The sequence below is a fragment of the Cupressus sempervirens genome, chromosome 9 (assembly GCF_028749045.1).
Source record: "Cupressus sempervirens isolate cs-2001-9-10 chromosome 9, ASM2874904v1, whole genome shotgun sequence".
Lineage (NCBI taxonomy): Eukaryota > Viridiplantae > Streptophyta > Pinopsida > Cupressales > Cupressaceae > Cupressus > Cupressus sempervirens.
In genome coordinates this window covers 147,015,734-147,036,039 of record NC_143126.1, presented here as the reverse complement: position 1 = coordinate 147,036,039, position 20,306 = coordinate 147,015,734, and the positions used below count along the sequence as shown (strand labels likewise).

At 32.5% G+C, this 20,306-nt stretch overlaps 1 pseudogene; it reads left to right on the top strand.

Annotated features, from left to right (window-relative positions):
• Positions 1 to 8,108, top strand: part of LOC149537940 (ultraviolet-B receptor UVR8-like) — a 46,476-nt pseudogene extending 38,368 nt beyond the window's left edge.
• Positions 8,109 to 20,306: the final 12,198 nt, after the last annotated feature.

Below are 20,306 nucleotides of genomic sequence, written 5' to 3'. Positions count from 1 at the left end.
CTCTAGTTTTCTTAAGCTATCTTGTAGGTGCATATAATTAATATTTTATTAATTATATTGTGCAACCCTAGCTTTTTAAGGATTTAGTTTCCCTTTTCGGGTTTCATGATTCCTTTATAAGGATTCACCTCTTTGTATTTTATTTATTCACTTATTGGATTATATGAGATATTGCTCTTTGCATGTCCATAAGATGGATCGAGCTTTTTGGCCTCCATGATTTTTCCTTGCCTCTATTCTTTGCTTCATCCATGTGACAGGGTTATGCATGCAGGTGTTCTTGAGAGATTAGTTTTTCACCTAATCTAACACTTACAAGGAACTAATATGCAAGTGCAATTCTTTTAGTATTTTCAATGCAAATACATGGAAACTAGATATGAAATACAAAACAATTGACATAAAATAATGACTATAGTTATGCCGAAATTTGATTCTGAATTATCACAACAAAATCATATGCTTATGAAGTACAATGATAACTACTAATAGTTACAAGAGGAACCTAATAATAGTGATTCCCAAGAATGGAAATGAGTCAAACATAGATATTGTAGTGTGACATTGTGCATGCATATTGTAGTAGCCAAAATCTATTCTCCAATTTAAGCACAAATAGAACTCCTAAATTGTTGCTCTCCTGAATACCAAATTTAATGGATATCTCACCATATCAAATGGTTGCAACACTAAAGAGTTGACGTTCTCCAATGGCTAACTAAAATTGAAAACCTTAGTTTCTTCTCCCAACGTAATGTCAAATGTAATTCACAATAATCAGATGATAAACAATGAAGCTCTCACCTCTATCTATACTTTTCCTTCACCCTTCTAGAAAGAAATCAAATATTAATTAATTATATTTTCTAGAATCTTCCCCCTTCCAATAATTAATGCACTCTCTAAAAGCTTCTCCCTTGCCATACAATAATTAATTGTGCTTCTAGAAAATTAAATTACTAGAAGCTTCCCCCTTCCAATAATTAATGCACTCTCTAGAAGCTTCTCCCTTGCAATACAATAATTAATTGTGCTTTTAGAAAATTAAATTACTAGAAGCTTCCCCCTTTCCAATAATTCATGCACTCTAAAAGCATCTCCCTTGCAATACAATAATTAATTGTGCTTCTCGAAAATTACATTACTAGAGGCTCCACCCTTTCCAATAATTAATGCACTCTTTAATAAATTAAATTACTTAAATATAAAGTCACCCCCTTTTTTTTTCTTTTTTTCAATGACTTTATAAGAAATTAATTTAATCAATTTCTCCTTACTTCTCCACTTAGCCTTCGGAGAACGTAAAGGCTAAGAACTCCACTAATATGCTAAAAAGATGGGGACATTACAATCCACCCTTCCTAAAATTGCTTGTCTTCAAGCAATCCAACAACACAATGAACTCCAACCTCCATCTAGATCCAAAATGAAGTAGTATGTGACATCCTTGTGGACACTAAACCAATTGCAAGCCAACATCATCAAGACCAACCACATGTCTTGTAACCTAGCACCCAAAACTTGGGTTGATGATGTAGAAGTTAGAATGTTACTAGAAGGTAATTTAATAAAAGATCTATGAAACCTCTCCTCCCTTGTATCAACCCACATAATATATATTGGACTAGAATCTTGATCATCACCAACATGCATTGAAAAATATGCAGCTACAGGAAAACTATATGCACTCATGCCAACTATATCAACAATAGGTGTAACCACATCAAAATATATGGACACATGAACAATACTAACTACCACAACAAAAAATTGAACTAAATCTATAGTTGATGAAAACACATAATCATCAACATGTACGCCATCATCAAAACACACACCAACAACTGCATGCATGTTGTTGTACTCCTTATTGGATGGTTCAACTGACACAAAAGTTGTTGCTGATATGACAGTATCATCGCATGCTCGTATTCCCACTATTGCTGCATCACCATCAAATACATAATCTAGGGAACTCATGCCAACAAATGCATCATCTAACTTAACTGGACATGAAATCTCATCACCTTCCACCTTAATTGTACCCAAAGCATGTAGTATCTCATAATAAATGTCTTGCAAATATGAAGCCACAACTATGTCATCACTTTTTGCTCTTTGAAAAAGCAATATCATGCTCTGCTCAAATCTTGGATTCAAAATTAGTTATGTCATCCATTTGTGATTTTGATTTATCTCATTCAAGTTAGCACATCCAACTATTTCAAAATACCCTATATCTTAGAATCTTCAACTCTTGGTGGAGAAGTACACCCTCTGTGGGTATAGTCAAACCTTTTGTCACTATCCATAATGCTAAAAATCAAGTCCTCTAGTTATGGATCAAAAGAAAAGTGATGAGCACTCCTCATAGTGTAATGCCGATAAAAACTCCCAATCTCATCATCATCAAACTAGGAATTAAAATATGGCTCCACTCTCTGACTCTAAACTATTGGTCAAGCAAGATCCTGGGCAACCCTCTCAGCAAATCCAACCACAAAATCCCTATTGGAAAGCATTGTAGCCAAGGTCTCTATAATCTTCCTCACTAATTGTTGTATAGCACAAGATCCTCAAATGAGAGTACCCTCAAATATACTGTATGAAACCTCCAACAAATCCAAGCTCTCAAGAAAATACTCCATGAATGACTTAGTACAGTAGAAATTATATGTGGAAGCATCAATTTTCTCCCCCATAATCCATAGCTAATCCCTCTAAAAATGTGATAATGCCAACTATCCAATGCTACTAGCTATATGAAAAGAATAAATAGATTCACTTCCAGTAGAAGGAAGCAAATCACCATGAGAGCTTGTCTCCACTAATGCTCTCACCTCCTCTATACATACTACACTCATATCTTGGATGAATGTGTTTGCCACATCATCACATCCATCATCCTCAACCGTAGAAGAAAAATCACCACCAACCACAATATGTAATTGAATAGGATCTGGGGCTAGTGTCGACTGTACCCATTCTAACTCCATGATAACCTTATCCAACTACGACAGTGACTTCTAAAGAGCCAACTAAGTATACTAGAGAGAGTCCATAGTCACCTCAAGCTCTCAGGTGAGCTCAACCACCTCCTCCTCTTTTCCTAACAACATCTCATAGCAAGTGCTGCCCCACTCTAGAAGGTAATCCTTGTCAGCAACTAAGAGTAACTATGCTTCAAGATCCTAACAACCTCTCAAATCACATGAACCTCTGATAGAGAAAGATTACTATCACCATGCTCATTAAACATAGAAGCACCCCAACTAGTTGTAGCTAACATCTAATGGATAGCATCATAATGATCAAGAGCTAAAGAAATATTACTATCACTCACCTTTAGCTAACAAGTCACATGATGCCTTTGTAATCCTTGACTCCTATGCAAGTTCTCTATCTCACTAACCACACTAAGATAGGAAATTGAATCAAGCCTCTCCACCACAAGATTGCTCATACATATGTTATCTTTTTTGAACAATTTTTCATCCAACATACAACTTCCATGTGCCTCAACAAACTCCTCATTTGAAGAAATGGAAGCCCTTGCTGTATTAATCTCATCACATCTCTTAACTTCCACCTCAATAGTAAGATCATATAAGCATGGATCTTGAGACCCATCCAAAAGCTCCTTGAAGTCGTCACCCAATATCTAACAAGGGGTGTCATACCTAGTATATCTCATAGCATCATCAAATGGATTGTCAAATGTGTCCATACTATCTGCATCAACATCTCCTAACAAACACTAGTACAAAAATAGCAATATGTGACTAAAAATATCACTAAAAATTGTATATATGTGACTAAAATAAGTCATGTGACTAATAGTAGTTAATATCCAGTCATTCATAACGCTACTAAATTTACTACTAAATGATTTTAGTCACTTATTTAATCATTGATTTTGATCGATGATTCAGTCACATATTTAGTGGTATATTTAGTAGTATAATTAATCACATATTTAGTTGTATATTTAATAGTTGATTTAGTCACATATTTAATGGTATATTTAATAGCATATTTAATCATATATTTAGTATATTTACTCACATATTTGGTAGTGTTTAGTAGCACATTTAATAGTATACTTAGATACATATTTAGTAGCATATTCAATAACATATTTAGTCACATATTTGGCACATATTTGACACTGTATTTAATAGCATATTTAATAGTATATTTGGTCACATATTTAGTAGCATATTCAATAGCATATTTAGTCACATGTTTGGTAGTGTACTTGGTCATAATAGGGCACGATGGAATTGAACCACCATCCTCCTGCTTGTAAAGAAGGTGCTCTTCCATTGAGCTAGCACCCTTTAAAGAATACTTAATAAATTATTATTTGTTTCATTTCATTCTCAATATAGCACCAAAAAATGTTATGGACATGTATTTCTTGAAATGGGGACAACAAAGTAACATCCAATCAAGTTGATAGTTTAAAGGCTCATTTTATTTCAAAAAATAATTCCAGTTTGTCAAACTTAAATCAGCTAGAGGAAAAGGATATTGGGGTAATGGATTTTAAATTAAAAAATGGTGTCCAACTTGTTACTACTAATGTAGAAGTGCATGTAGTGACTAGAAGATTGCTTCAAGTTTGTCATCCAAAAATAGACACTTTGTACTAGATACAGTCATTTCCTTAATGCCACTTTGTACTAGTCATTGGCATACACTCCACTAATAGATGAAAAGCCACTAGTCATAAATAGATGAGCCAGAAAAAGTACACACTGAACTCTTCATAATCCATACCATCCATGTACCTATCAATACAAGAATGTTTGCTTGTGCCTCACTTTTGTGATTAGCCACCTCTAACAATTTCTACAAACTTAGACATTAACACTAATAATACAATGAGAATATTTACACCACAGTAAGTAATGCAATTGAATAATATTCATAGTGCACACAAATAACAATTTCTAAAAACTTAAATGTAACACTAAAATACAGTGAGACTATTTATATAGCACTAAATAGTGCAAAACAATGATGTTCTCAGTACACTAGCTTCTTCAAAATTAGTTGAGATCATTCACAAAACAAAGTACCAAGCTCTATAAAGTCTACAACAACAAATAGTCTAGAGCTAGACAAGGATAAAAATCTCAAACTATGTAGTTTAATCCCAAAAGCAGAGTTCTTGTGAAACATTATCCAAAAATTTGAGTCGATAAGTGTTTACTAAAAAATATGCAAATAAATCCCAATAAAATATCACATAAGAATAAGCCAACCAGGTAATGATCTAGTAGTGTAACAAAGAAATTTCCATGTTGATGATGGGCTCAAGATGTATTGGCCTTGCTTTAGAAGATGGTGAATCTACAATAGTGCAGGCTACACCAGTAAAGGTTGGATGGCAGTGAGTTCTGGAAAAATTTGGTTTCTTAGGTAAAGCTTCTAAGTCTTGAGAGTATTCTAAGATCATAATACCACTTTTGTGAGGGTAATACCAAGTGCCAACATTGAGTGTGTGTTTGTGTTGCACTAAGGTTTGCAAGTAAAGATCAGCTTGGAAAACATGTGTTTTTCACATTGTTAAAGATATTGTTGAAATCCTTTTCTTCTCTGGATTATTTGGGAAAGCAACATAGGCTAATTCCTATAACATGAATAATCATATTCAGAAGATAGCAAAGATCAAATTTAAAACCTAACTAATAAATTATTTAGTATCTCACAATGACACATTCTATAATCAGACAATAATAGCCAACTATAGAAAATTCCTTCTCATAGGAGAAATCACTTAAGCATGACATCAACATTTTTTGTAGTTAAAACTACCTATATTATTCCGTAAAAATAAAATATAAGGGAATAGCTATACTTGAATTTATTGCAGATGGAATAAAATAGCTATACAAACCCTTAGATAATCTAGAATTGTCCACTTGGAAATTTTTCTAACCTTATTGCAATAATACTTGTAAAGCGGACAACAATAATCCAAATAGTTAGATATCTGATAATAGTAGAATTCATAGAAATTGAAATTATCCAAAAATTGAGAGCATTTTAAGGATGTAGAGATTACTACTTTCTTCCTTTTCGGGTCGTGAATTCTTTCCAGACTGTGGATGCATCTGCATGTTGTTACACAGTGAAGAAATGGCATGAAAGTGAGCATATTTAGTAAAACTATCAATCACCATATACAACAATCTTCATCTTGTACCTTCAACAAACCCATGGATAACTCTCTCATTTCTGATTAGAAATAGGTAGAGGCTACAATACACCAGCTAGAAAAACATGCTTTGTTTTGTTTCATTGAGATTCCCTAGATTCTTTAACTTTCTGCAACCTATAATTTTATGACCTTTGCATGAAAAGTATTAGCTTTCTTGTGTTCCTTATAGAAATCCTAGATGACCGGCAAGTGGTGTGCCTTGACATGCCCTCAAAATATACTCTTTCACCTTGGACTTAGTTATGATTTATGTATGATCTTTATAGATAATGAGCACATCTACCACCTTAAATCTATCATCTTGTAATTTCCCTTCCAAAATATCATCGGCAATCAAATTCTTAACTTAGATTTCACTACAAGGCTATCAGTTCTCTTGGTTATACTACAAGGCTATCAAGTGCAACAGAGTGTTCATCTCCTGCTAATACATAACCATATCATATTTCTTAAAGACATGGTTTGAAATATGTGAAAAACATTCACGTGATTTTTGATCCTTGAATTAAAAAATCAGAAAAAAATACTTCACATACTTATTCCCGAGAAAATTGAAAAAAAAATTGGTTCATTGACTTATAGATCTGAAAATCAAAAAAAATAGAGAAGCAATATAAGTGAAGTTTTTTTATTGTGAATAAGGGAACTTAATTATTGATACAAGTTGCTATAGGTCCGAGTTACACAGTGATTCTTACAAAATATGGGCAAGTTTACACTTGTGGCAGCAACTCACACAGTCAGCTGGGTCATGGGGATACTCTAGAGAGAACCACTCCAAGGAAAGTTGAAAGATTTGGTAGTCTTGGTGCAGTTTTGCAAATTGTTGTAGGAGTCAGCCATACAATGGTAGTTACTAAGGATGGAACACTATATTCTTTTGGGTCTAGTTCAAATTTTTACTTGGCCATGGCGATCCATGAGATGAGCTCCAGGAAAAACATTCATGTGATTCATGTATCAGCAGGAGATGCACACTCTGCTGCACTTGATTCCAATGGATATGTGAGTTTTTTCTACTATTTATTGTCATCTGTAACAAAATTAATTTTTAGCTAATTATGTTTTCCAAAATATCCATGACATTTATGTTTGAAATCTAATTAATTTTTTTAAATATACCAAAATTCATGAATCTCTCGAGTTTGAAAACTCTTTAATGAGATTCTTATAATATTTGTTCTTCCTCATTGCTTCTTGCATAGTCTCATGGTATGAAGATGTTCTGGTTGATAGTTGTAATAATTTTCTAATGTTATTTAATATGACTTTGAAATTTATTTCTAATCTCCATAGGTGTATACATGGGGAAAAGGTTATTGTTGAGCTTTGGGGCATGGTGATGAAATTGACAAGACAACTTCAGAATTATTGATTGGTATCAAGGAGCACAGAGTAGTGCAGGTGAATGTGTTGATTTGTTCCTCGCTTGACAACATCTCTTTTGTATGTGTGCCTTTTATATGTTAGGCATATCAACGCTTTAAATTAGAATATCTAGATAGCAAAAATTGATGCCACAATTTTATTATTTTAGGTTTGTGCAAGAAAGAGGAAGATTTTTGTTCTTTCAGATGATGGATTGGTATTTGCCTTCAGATGGATGGGTTTTTGAAGCTTGGGATTTGTAGATAGAGGCATATTGGATAAAGTTATGAGCCTGGTGGTGCTTGAAACCTTAAAGGGTTATCATATTTCTCAAATAAGCATAGTTCTTTATCACAAAGTCACAGTTATGAATAAGGGCTTGATTTTTGGTTTTGGAGACAATGGGAGGGCACAACTAGGGCAAGAGTCTCTGTGTCAGTGTCTTGAACCAAGGGAGATCAAGATGTATGATGTACTGGAGGAGCCTCAGTTAGTTATGGAAAGTCTATAAAAATGAGAGGGAAGATGTGATAGAAACTTCTCTGGTGTTTACAGCTACAAGTAGAAGATAACTTGCATTTATCAACGTCAAGAATGTTCTCCAATCGTGGAGTTTACAGCTACAACTAGAAGATAACTTTTCATTTATCAATGCAAGAATGTTATCCATCATGAAGTATATTATAGAAGGAGCTTAACTTCTTAAGATTCCTAGATCATTCCATCAAAATGTTTTTCTGATTGGATAAACAGTCAAGGCAGCCTCTGGAGAATATTGGGAGGAAGCCTGATAGTAAGGTTCATGTATTTGCAACTTTTTAGGCAAGAGTGATACGTTTAAAAGTTTACCAACTATTCACATAAAGGTTGTGTATTTGAAGTCAAATGGAACACATTATGTGGAATCCATGAATATCCTTGAATTCACAAGTTTATAGTTTTTGGCTTAGTTCCTAGTCTGACCAAAAATTATATAGATTGTTGTTGATAGTTGCAGCATGGAAGATGGGAGTTTGATCCACACATGATGGGTTGTATATAATGTTGAGCAACATTATTGAGGATAGGACTATTCATAGTTAATATGATGTATGCTGCTCTTTGCATCCCCCAGGATGCTCCTCCGACATATCTATTGAAACATGGATAAAAGAGTGATTGTGCTTACTGCACCTACACGCATTTATTAATATTTAATATGTGGACTTACAACAACTTCGTCATATAATTGGAGGCTGTATGGTTCCTATCCTAAGATGAATAGATGCTCCTTTCTTACTAAGCCTTTTCTTTCTATGCTGAAGCTAGGTATTAGAGGCTTTGGTTTGCCTTTGTAGAACTAAGGTAAGGTGGGCTTTGGTCTTGTATGTAAAGAACCAGATTACCAATCAAACCGGCAGCTTTCTGTTGCGCTTCTGGTTATTTTATAAGGTGCAATCAACAGCTATGCAAGTTTCCAGTGAAACTCCTTTTTTTGTTGTTTCTTTAGAATTTCAAAGACAACTAGAATTTGAAAACTGAAAACTCCGATGTATTATAATTTACCAAGTGGTCAATCCAACCCACTCTCTATAATATTTTTACATAAAATGTGCAATTTTAATTTTGGAAATTTGTGTTCCTAATTTCAGAATTAAAATGAGAAATTATATTTGTTATTATTGATCGATGGACCATATTTGATAGGAAAATTGAAGGTTTTGTTTTTTAATCTGAGCACCTATGGGGAAAATAACAATTTTTGTAGCAGTTTCAAATCATCAACCATCCTTTTAGTGTAATTCATTGAAAAGAGAACAATGAACCAAACGTGGCCATTATGTGTGTTTAACATTTTTGCACGATTTAAAGCAAAGAATGGCAATTTTTAATAAAATCAAGAAAATGGAATAGGATAGAAAGATTTTCATCTCTTGGGAAACATGATTAAGGAGTTATTTAGAGCTATTTTAGGGCATATCATGTGTGTTATATATTTTTTTCACAATTTAAAGTGTGGAATGACATTTTTTAATAAAACCATAAAAAATGTAAAAGGGAAAGAATAATTTGTTGGACAACATTATCAAGGACTTATTTGAAGCTGTTGTATAAACTAGTTTGAGATTTGAAAAAATTATTAGAAGATAATCTAGTTCTATGAGTTCTAGAATTTTGTCCAATTTCTTTATTTATATAATTGTAGATTTATGAAGACTTTTATCTTTTTGAGATTTTGGAGCATAATGTTTAAGCTTCTAATGGAGCAATAGTTTTAGGTAAATTGTAATATTGCTATCAAGATTTAACTATGTGATTTTTGAGTCACTCATTGACCCATGTTTCATGAGTAGTGATTCAACATGAATCCATCTCTCATGTGAATAAATGGAACACTTAGCACTCATTGGATCTAGGTGATGCTCACAGGGGTGAAGCACCGGGACTTCCTGAGAGGTCACCCATCCCAGTACTACAAAGTTAAGCGCGCTTAGGCTGGAGTAGTACTGGGATGGGTGACCTCCCGGGAAGTCCCGGTGCTTCACCCCTGTGAGAATCACCTAGATCCAATGAGTGCTAAGTGTTCCATTTATTCACATGAGAGATGGATTCACGTTGAATCACTACTCATGAAACATGGATCAATGAGTGACTCAAAAATCACACAGTTAAATCTTGATAGCAATATTACAATTTGACTTGCTGTGGAAATTATCTCCTACTAATCAGTTCTAGCTAAAGTTAAAATAATTCCAACAACCCTCTAATTAGTTGTAAACATTGATGGAGATTTGTAGAATCATCAAAATCTCTAACCAATCACAATTTCTATTCAAGATGAATTTGGTGTGATGAGATTGAGGTCAGTGGAAGACACCCATGAATTTTTTTTAAAGCAGAAGGGAAGCTGTCTAGGAGATGAAAGAAAATTTTCAAGAGGGAGAGGAATGTTTTTTAGAGGAAGAAAACAAGAAAACAATTATAGAGAAGAGCATACACATGGATTTTGAAGGTGGTTTTAAATATGCAGCAACCACCAGTTTCAGCTACTTGTTGTTCCTAACTAGAGAGTGATAACTAATAAAGTTATTGCAAGTTCATCCCTGACAAGTGGACTGCATTAGAGAATGAAAAATAAAATCCTTGACAAGTCATTGCAAGTTTATCTCTATAAGAGTTTACTGTACTAGTTAAAAAGACTAATCTACAGCATGCTTTCATTCAAACTTATCACAAAAATCATTCACACATCCACGTAAAAGTATACAGTTACTGCATAATCTAAACTATTAATGTTGAATAGTGCAAGAAAGCTATCTTTGTTAAGTTGCAAATTCAAATGTTCCATAACCTTTCACAGTTCAAATTTACTGACAAAAATAAATGGAGTGACAAAAACTAACTGACCTGTTGCAGATGATATCTATTTAGCCTTATTGATGTTTTGCATAGTAGTTGGCATGCATCAATATGGGCTCAGGAATGCAGAGGCATGATACTCCCTTGTGTGGAGGTAATGCTACCATTTCAATGTAAATGCTCCCGAGTGAACTTGCAGATGAACAAACCCCAAACACCATACACGTACTACCCATCTCTTCTAGACAGTGTTGGTTTCCAGTTGCATAGTTCAACTTAGTATCTCCTGACCAGCACACTCAAATCAAGACCTTGATCTATTAGTATTTTAGTGAAATTTTAAATTATCTGGGACTTCAAATCTAGAAAATAAATTGAACAAAAATATTTTACCATAAAAAAATCATCCACATTAATGTTGGAAGCATAACATCAATGAAAAGACATGCCAAAATTAACCTCTTGTCTTTGAGCTATGAGAAATTGAGTTTCACTTCTAATTTCTACAAAAAGTCACCTCCAGATGATAGATTAATGAAAACACATATGTTGATGGATACATTTCATTGGCTAAAAGATGTCTTGCGGGACTCTTCTAAAAAATATATAAAAGCACATCCCATTAATATCCAATGAATAGTAACAAGAAAAATATTTTAGAATATCAAAAGAAAACCCATTATTTGCAAAGATTATATTAAAAGAATGAATAATTATTTGAGTACAACTCAAAGAAAAGACAGTGATACTTAATATTGTTCTACTAAATATTGAACTTATTCTATCATTGCAAAGAGAAAAACATTTTGAAATGTCAGCAAATAATAGATACAGCTGAAAAACATTAACAACTTTTGGAATTGGTGTAAAAAAAAATAGTGATTATAATTAGGTATTAATTCTTTTGACCAGAGTTATGAACTGACAAGGTCACATACATGCAATCTTAATATGACATCCTTTTCGCTGTAGCGTGTGTCTTAATCCATTCAAGCAAATGAGTCTTGGATTAATAGTTTCACAATAGCAGCAAATAAAATGCAACAATCCTTGAGAAACATAAGTGTATATCAGTGATGTTATCCATGTTAACTTCAGATCTTCATAGGGCTTCTTCTTATTTAACTTTAGTTAGCTCTTGTGTTCTAATCCTTAAGAATAGAATGAACACAAATAGTGAAGTTTGTGATGGCTGACTTGTGTTGTTTGAACTTTTGAAGTCTGTCTCTAGATCAGCATGTGCACTCAATTTTATCTCGAAGATTATAATGCCTTGCATTAGCATGTCTTTCTTTAAAGGTTAAACAATAGTTCCAAAGTAATTTTTATTGGACTTAATATATTTTTATATTTAAAAAAAATCAACTTTTGAGGAGCTGGACATTTGGTATGCAGTTAACTATAGGTGAAGATGATAAAGGATTGAAGCTATATGATCCAGGATATTTTAATACTGCTCTTGTTCATTCATCTATTTCATACATATATGGAGATGAAGGCATATTGCGATATAGAGGTTATCCAATTGAAGAGTTAGCTGAGAAGAGCTCATTTCCTGAGGTCGCTTACCAACCCCAACCCGCCCCCCCCCCCCCCCCCCTGCATTGTATGGAAATCTACCATCTGCGACTCAACTGGCTGATTGGGAATTTTCTATTTCTCAACACTCAGTGCTACCTGATGGACTTATGGTAATGCCCATTCTCTCCAGTCTATATTTCTACTAAAGCCATTTTCATTCCTTTGTATCTAGATATGCATTTCAATTCATTAAAGTGAAAAAAAAATAGCTGTTAAATTCATTCGTCCTGCTTGTGTATTGCTTAATGTTTTCTGTAATGCTTTAATTAAACAATTGTTCTAACTTCTAGTCATCGTGATTTTTGTGTTTGTATTGTTCCAAGTAAACTGTGGTAATATTCTTATCAGTATTTGTTTTTTGTCACAATTAAATTCTAATCTAAGTTGAAGTGGAATTTGTTTTGAATTCTCTGCAAGATATCATACAAAAGATGCCTCATGATGCTCATCCAATGGGTATGATGGTCTCTGCAATAAGTGTGCTTTCTACATTTCACCTAGATGCCAATCCAACTTTGAGGGTATAGAGGCTATTGATTGCAATTGCTAATGGCATTATGATAGGATATAACTGAAAATGTCCTTTTGTGACCTATCAAATCCAAACATTCTATTTCATCTATTAATTAGTTCAGACTAATAACTATTTTTCTTATAGGGTCAATATCTTTACAACTCAAAGTCTGTTCACAACAAACATATTGCACATCCCATTAATATCCAATGAACAGTAACAATAAATATATTTTAGAATACCAAAAGAAAACCCATTTATTTGCAAAGATTATATCAGAAGAATGAATAAGTATTTGAGCACAACTCAAAGAAAAGACAATGATGCTTAATATTGTTCTACTAAATATTGAACTTAATCTATCATTACAAGGAGAAAAACATTTTGAAATGTCAGCAAAGAATAGATACAGCTGAAAAACATTAACAACTTCTGAAATTGATGTAAAAATAGTGATTATAATTAGGTGTTAATGCTTTTGACCAGAGTTATGAACTGACAAGGTCACATAAAAAACACCATTATCTATTATCATGGGGCAGAAAAGTGAATCATCAAGTTCCAATGCTTGTTTTCATGATCTCCAACTTTTGCAAATAGGGATAGAAGTAGTTGTCAATATGAAGCTATAGTATAAAGATCTAAAATCACGACTGTTATTTTATCAAATTATCAATTAGTCCCAGAGCACTTCACTTTTAACAACTTTTTGATTAGTATAACAACAAAAGATTGTATCTATAATAATGCATATATACTCGGCTCATGGAAATTTTAGTGAGAATGGGAGTGCAGATCGGCTCAAATTTGGCTTCATAGAGGATCATAGAAAATCTAATTACAATAAACCCAAGAAAGGCTTTGATGTGTCTCTTCCATGTTTTTTGTAATTTAACTCTAATCCATAGGTCTTCTACTTCACTAAAGTTAATTTTGTAATTTAACTCTAATCCATAGGTCTTCTACTTCACTAAAGTTAATCAACTATATAGCAAGAGGAAAATTACATTAAATTTCAGGTGAACTGAATCAGTGATAAATAAAGGTTTTTTAATACCATTTTTATTATGAACATAGTAGTGACTTTTAAGAAACATGAATCAGTGTGATGTGAACTTATTTGTGGAAAACTACAGTATGTACTGTGTGGCAAAGCAAAAGATATTTAACAAAATAAAGATTTGTTAATGGATTATGTGTGTGTGTGGGAGAAGACTTCTCAGATAAAAGCTTTGTTAGAAAAGGATTCCTTGGGGATTAGATGCTTAGAAGGGATAGAACAGTGCACCTCATCTTTTTCAAGAATATTGGAATATATATGATACCTTACGTTCACTTATAGACAGTAATCTTCTTGATAATTTGATAAGATAATATTCAATAACAAGGCCATAGTTGTTCATAAGAGGAAGCTTCTTTATTGCTGGGGCAATTTGCTACAATAGATCCTGAATTCAAGGTGCACATTCACCAAAGAGGGGTCATTTCAACTTTTGCTTTGGGTAGATTAGCATAGAATTCACATAATTGAGGTGGCATTGTTCATGATAGTCGATTAACTCCATTGATGGAGCTGCTTGATTCTAATCTCTTCAACACAATATGTCTTTTTCTCTATGTATTGCAGCAGTAATAAATGAATGCTCATTTGTTGGAAATGAGAAATAATAAATTGCAGCAGTAATAACCTACAAATATGTTGTCCAAAAACCTTAGGTACTAAAGCAAATGAGTTCAAATGACATGGTTGGGCTTTGAAATGCCAAACAACAAGCAATTATTTTGAAGAAAGAAATTTTTTCTCGAAGTCCAAACCATTAGCTGCTCAAGCATCAAATATCCACTTCTCGCATAGTCTCCACCAAGTTTTTAACTGATTCAAGAAATAGGGATTAAGGCTCTTTTAGGAAAATCAATTATTCCAGTATTCTCTCACTAATTTTGTGTAACAAGCAATAAATTCAAGGCCTTTTAGGTCCTAAATAACATACCTAATTGAAAATGCAATAAGGTTCTAACCAAGTTTAGACCTGCAACTTTCTCTTGCTTCCACATGACAGTCCTAATATGGGACTTTGGGTACAAAGATACCATGATATATAAAAAAGTTACCTAAGATCAAACTAGATACATTATCTACCACTGACGCAATACATGAACTTTATGCATCAAGCACAAACCTTCAAAGCTCAATTTCTTTATAACAATGACAAGAAGCAATGTTAGACTGTGAGTGTAACAGTCAACATTGGATAATCAATTTCTAATGAAGAACCATCAATACAAGGAATGAAATTATGGAACCTCTATTATATTTGGATATTAAGGATCCTACACAAATATGCATGCAAATTGCAAACTTGCAAGGAAAGTTAAAAACACAATGATGAGGTTCTCCAAATGGATAACATTGTCCCTATGACAGTGGTTGCACAAGTAGTATGATAATTGCAAATATAAATGTCTACTTAATTTAAAATGGGTGAGCTTTTATGCCATTTAGATTTAAGGACACCAAAACTCCTATGGATTGAAGACAAATGCATGCAACATGTATCAATGCCTTTTTGATTTACAACTATGTTTGTGGACTGCTGCCATGACTGTAATAGTGTTCTTTTTCATGGACAGTCCAAAGATGTGAGTTTGTTCTTGCACAAAAAGCTCATGTAGAAGTTATATTGGAGTTTTTTTGGAGTCAAAATATATGCTTAATACTTATCCAAGCTCTAATATATCCAACCTACCATCCAATAACTCATGCAACATCAAATCTGTAAATTCACTTTCTGCTACATATGAATATTAGACCACTCACGCTTCCAAAAACTTGTCAAAAACATGAATGGATACTTGAAATCTTAGAGTTACAAAAAAATATAAAATATATATAATACAACCCTGGGCATCCCAAAATAGAGAGAAAATAATGTTTTACATTTTGCTTACTCTTGGGTTACACTACATAGAGTTTGGACCTGCAGTTACAAAAAAGACTAACTTTCTCAAATCAGCATGAAATTGACCCAAACCAGTTGCAAATGAAAGCTGACTCTCAAAAATTAACAAACATATACATTTAAGGTCATCAAAAGTCCATAAAAGTCTGTACAATCTGCTGCAACCAGACTGTTACAGAAAAATATGGGAAGTAGCATACACAAAAACTGTTATAACTTGAACAAAAATGAATAAAAGTACCCCAAAATTGAGTTGAATGAAAGTAGATTCATGGGTATTTAATTACCAATCACTTGAGTATCATGAAAATGTAGGTGAAAAAATGAAATAAAACTCATACAGTAATGTTGAAAATGTGTAAGAAAATCAGAAAGTTTAAGTTGTAAATCTTGTTCAAATATTCAAGCCAGCCTTACCACTTAGCCAAAATGGATTATTCAAAGAAAATATATGCTGAAGCAAATGATCCATGTGAAATGAAAGAAAACATCGATTCTAACTCAATGGACGTTGGAGTGTACAGTGCAATAGTACAGACACTTCTCACTTATTTAGTGATGTGCAATTGCATAACTCCCACTTATTCATTGAGATGGAAATTAATCCAGAACTAAACAAAATCATGCCCCAAAACAAACATAGGCTAATACACCCCTTCAACATAACTCTAAACTTCACCAAAATATATTGGAAGGAGTATTAATTAAACAGGTGAATTTAATTAGACATTTATAGGTTTGATATAATATTGTTACAGGAGGTACAACAGAATAAAATGTCATCACAACTCAAAATCACCATAAATTAATGCCAAAAGGTTTGGGAATGATTTGGAAGATCTTGGTGCCCCTGGACAATAAGAAACAAGGCCCATAAACTAAGTGTTTCATCCAACAAGCATCACGCCTTCTTTGCATGCCATGGCGCAACCTTTTCTAGGATGTATCGCCTACTATATATTGCTTCTTATCAGGTCACTGTGCTTTTCCTCAAACATTCTAATGCTTTTCCTCAAACATTCTAATCAAACAAAGAAACATTCTCAATATTCTCCAAGCATGGAAATGCATATTTGCTGATATTTTGATTCCATTTTGTCTGAAGTTTTGAACAATACAGTTCTGATCTTTGTACATTCTTACTAAATTTTATGCACAATTCTAGAGCTTTGACAGATTTAAGTGAAGCTCTAGAGTGCAGAAGCAACCATAATAGTAGTACCAACAGGATATAGTTACCATTACAATGGGATATTTACATGCTTCATATGTAGGGAATAGCCCAGGTAGGTTCTATCATCTGAATAAATACTTAAGCATCAAAGTTACAATAACTGGAGTTCATGTTGTAATGTCCTTTTTGGAAAACAGTATCTTATATACTCCAGCTAGATTGGTTAAGCACAATTCCATTTATCTGGAGATTGGTTTGGCCTTCTCTAAAATATTGTTATATATTTCTATACCCGTATGGTTGATCTTTTCATGTTAATGTCTTCACTTAATTATAGAGCGATGCATTGGGTGATTAAGCTTAACAAAAGAAGAGGATCTGTACCACTAGTTTGGCTCAACAGAAGGATCTAGCCTCACCATGCCAATAGTTTGGCCTAACAACAAAATAGAAAGACCTAAATGGTCATGTCATGCTAAATAATATGGCTACCCAGATAATTGCATGACTTAGCACTTGTACAATTCCTAATTAATGACTTATTGATTAGATTGCAACACTTAATACCTAGTTGCCTTGGAATGCAAAGACATGATCATACACCAAATTCCACATTAAAGCCCATGTTTATTGCTAAGGATTTTCAAGGTAGAAGATGCAAGTGTCACAATTTTTACTAGTATGGGTAGTCATTAATAAGAAACCAAAAGAGTAGATCAGAGCACAGAGATATGAATAGAAAAAATTATCTGTCAATGGTTATAGCCTATCCTTTGAATAGTACCTTTTGAATGAGAATGTAGTTTCAAAAGTCAAAATTTAGTCTTTAGTTCCAAGATATAACAGGTTGGGATAGTTTATACTAAATAAACTTTGTAAAAGTCATGAGAATAGTGTCATGTTTAACCACAATAGCATGTCCTTTAAAAAATTAAATAAATTTGAGTGTCTCCTAGCCCATGTAGTTGCACTGATATGTGGACCTTGTTTTCCATTTGCCAGCTTTGAAGGGGCATGGAGGTTGAAGGAGAGGAACAATGCAGTTGAACTGAATACAAAGAGAGTTAGTAAGTGGAATCATTGTGGATGGATTGAGAGCAATCTGTGCAAGATAGTTGTGTTGAATATGGCATCCTAGTTGTTGCATCTCAAATAAGAATTCAATGTTAACAATCATGAGAACAATAAATATATGACCTTAGTTTCTTAACCCTATAATGTTTTTCTATAAATTTCATTTTCCTTCATCATCATGTAATTATTTGTTCACAAAAGATCACACGCCATCATTTGAAAGGGTTCAAGGCATATCACTCTATCAAAATATAAATAGTTGTTTATTTTCTCTAAGTTACCAGATTCTCTCTAGCAATCCTATGGTTCAATTCTGTACAAAGTCTGGTCCTTGTCAAATACTCTTGTAAAGCTACAAATTTTTTGCAAATTCTATCAGAGGAACCCGAGAAAAATTTGCTGTCTAGACCTAGGCTGAATTTGGTCTCGAAATTTTTAGACATTTTAAAAGTGTTTTTTGACCTCCCAACCAAATTGTGACCACTAAAACAACCGAAAACCTGTTTATATGTCATTTATGCATCTGTGTATGAAAATGAAAACTTGCTTTTAAAGGAAATCCAAATTGACAATAGGTGACATCTAAATTGGTGAATATAGAGGAATGTCTTTAAAAAGATATGATACCTTTGAATCTGGGACTTCAAATTTGTATCACAAATTTTGATATAGCCTAGTTAGAAATGCTCTAACCAATACAAAATAAAAATTCAGATAACTGTGCACTTATATTTTGACAATTCCTTTCATTCTCAAACTGTCCCCTTGAGATCGAAGTATGTTCCATGCATGTGACCAAGCAAGTGTATCAAGTTGTACGTATGGCTAAATGATGCAATTAACGTCCTACTGAACTGAAACATAGATTTGGTGGTGTATTTTTCTATGTTCTTTTACTAATAGCATATTCAAGTATGGATTTAATTTTTTTTGCATATGTATACACACACATACATATTTTTTTATTTTTAAAAAAGTTCCGGCAACTTAGGATCATTTCCTTAATAACTATTTTTTATTACATAAAGTAGATCTATTTGACAACTCTATGAGCTAGTTCCAACATAAAATAAAAAATTTATCAACTATTCAATCAAATGAGGAACAACATGACAGTCTACCTAAGCATATTTGGTATACCTGGTACTAAAGATGGCAATTTGATTTAAAAATGAACTCAATTCGGGAACTGAAAAACCCACGCATGATAGATGTTGTTGCCTCTTTGCCATAACCTATATTCGTAAAGTAAAGTTACTCTAACAGATCAAAAAATCTGGAAATATAGTAGGGCTGCAAGTGGGGGAAAAAACTCATAATAATAACATAGACATATATATATATATATATGTACATATACATATATATATATATATATATATATATATATATATATATATATATATGTACATATATATATATATACATATATATGTACATATATATATGTACATATATATATATACATATATATATATGTATATATACATACATATATGTATGTATATATACATATATATATGTATATATATATATGTACATATATATATGTACATATATATGTATATATATATGTATGTATATATATATATATATATATATATGTATATATATATGTATGTGTATATATATATATATATATATATATATATATATGTATGTATATATATGTATGTATATGTATGTATGTATATGTATATATATGTATGTATATATATATGTATGTATGTATATGTATATATATATATGTATGTATGTATATGTATATATGTATGTATATATATATATATATGTATGTATGTATATATATATATATATGTATATATATATATATGTGTATATGTGTGTGTGTGTGTGTGTGTGTGTGTGTGTGTGTATATTTGAATATAATTAACAAAAAACTATATGTAATATTTATATATATAATTTACTACTAATAATATTTATTATATTTTATCATTAATTGTATTAGATCTATATTATTAAATTATTAATAAATAGTTAAATACACACATAAGGTTTCTCTTATTATAATAAACATGTTCAAAATCAAAATATTTAAAAGCT